The following is a 1653-nucleotide window of genomic DNA, read 5'->3' on the forward strand; positions in this document are numbered from 1 at the left end:
TCTAAAGTCAAAAGAGTAGTGCCTTGCAAAACGGGAATTGTCAACATGTATTTCAATTAATGAGAGATATATATATATTTTTAATCATTGTGTTGTTTTGTTCAACATAAAAAAACATTCATGGTTTTAATCCATCGGATGCAGATTACAGTGTGACAGCCTGATCCTTTGTTGGCTGCCATAACAATAATTATGACGTAGCATATTGTGACGTCTGTGCCAGCCGTGCGCTGCCTTCATGTGCTGTCGTACTTGGAGATGTTGCAATACGCACATCAACGTGATAAATACTATAAGAAAATAGAAAATACAGGCTGGTAATTATAATTAAATGAAGGCAGCAGGCCTATGTGGGATTGTTACAAATAACTGTTGTAGGGAAAAGTTACTAAAAAGCTGATTAAAAAAAAAATCACATGCAAACTGGGGTTTTATAGTCTCACAATGCATCATCTGATTTCCTGCCATAATCTGATTAACATAAACTGATTTTGTGGGCAACAAAGTCACTGGGTTGTTACTCTGTGGTCACACGTTTTGTTTTAAAATGTATACATACTTTAAATAAGATAGTATACTATTCTATACTAAATAGTAAATATACTGTACATATATGTTATTTATTATTATTATTATTATTATTATTATTATTATTATTATTATTATTATTATTATTATTAAACCTCTACAGTTTATTACAACTGAGCAAACTCAGATGTCAACCCTCTGCTGATGAAGACGGTTGAAAGCTCCAGAACAAGTGACCTTGAGCTGAGATTGTTTTGCCACCTCCTGTTTCAAGAATGACTCAACTTACTGAGTAACTTGAATTTAAGTCCCACTCTGCTCAAAAATCTTTTTTGCTCATTGTTACTTTACTTGTCATCAGAAGAATCATTAGAAGTCTGTCTTCTGAAGAGGTGAAGTTTATTTGTGCTGAACTCAAACACAACTATTTTGAAAGCCAATCATGGTCTAATTTGCAACTTACACAAGTTTAATGAGGTAACTTGCACACCTTTTTGAGAATGATCTTTTCAGTGAAGTAGGAGACATATTTTATCCAGTAGTCAAACTTTTGAAATTACAGAGATTACAGAATCTAGATTTTTCAATGAGGGAGAAGGATTAGGCCAAGATGTAATTTTAAGAAATTTTGCCTGGGTAATTCAGTTTCTTTTGGTGGTAAAAACATAACAGACACGAATCATGAAAAGTGGAGTATTTCTTTTATAAATAAACATGCCTGGAAGGTAGCTTTAAAAACAAAACAAAAAAACAGTCACACTACAATGCTTATTGCACATATTATACATACTGTGAACCTTTGCACACCCCCAGATCAATACGTTTGCACACATTGCAGTAAACCGTACAGCCTTCCTTTGTTCCCTATTGTTCCCTGTAAAACTATTATATATTAGGCTTCATATTTTTTATTTTGTAATAGTGTCTTTTTTAACACAATTTTTATTGTAATATATCTATTCTGTATTTATGTTATTGACTGTAGCAGTACTTTGCTGATTCTGATTTCATTGTCTGTTTTAAATCATATTTCCGACTAAAAGCTGTTGGAAACACTGTATTTAGGAGCAGTTCTTGAAGGCATCACTTCCTGGGAAAGTGGGAGGTGAATGTTGTCAACGTGAC

The sequence above is a fragment of the Perca flavescens genome, chromosome 20, assembly GCF_004354835.1.
Source record: "Perca flavescens isolate YP-PL-M2 chromosome 20, PFLA_1.0, whole genome shotgun sequence".
Lineage (NCBI taxonomy): Eukaryota > Metazoa > Chordata > Actinopteri > Perciformes > Percidae > Perca > Perca flavescens.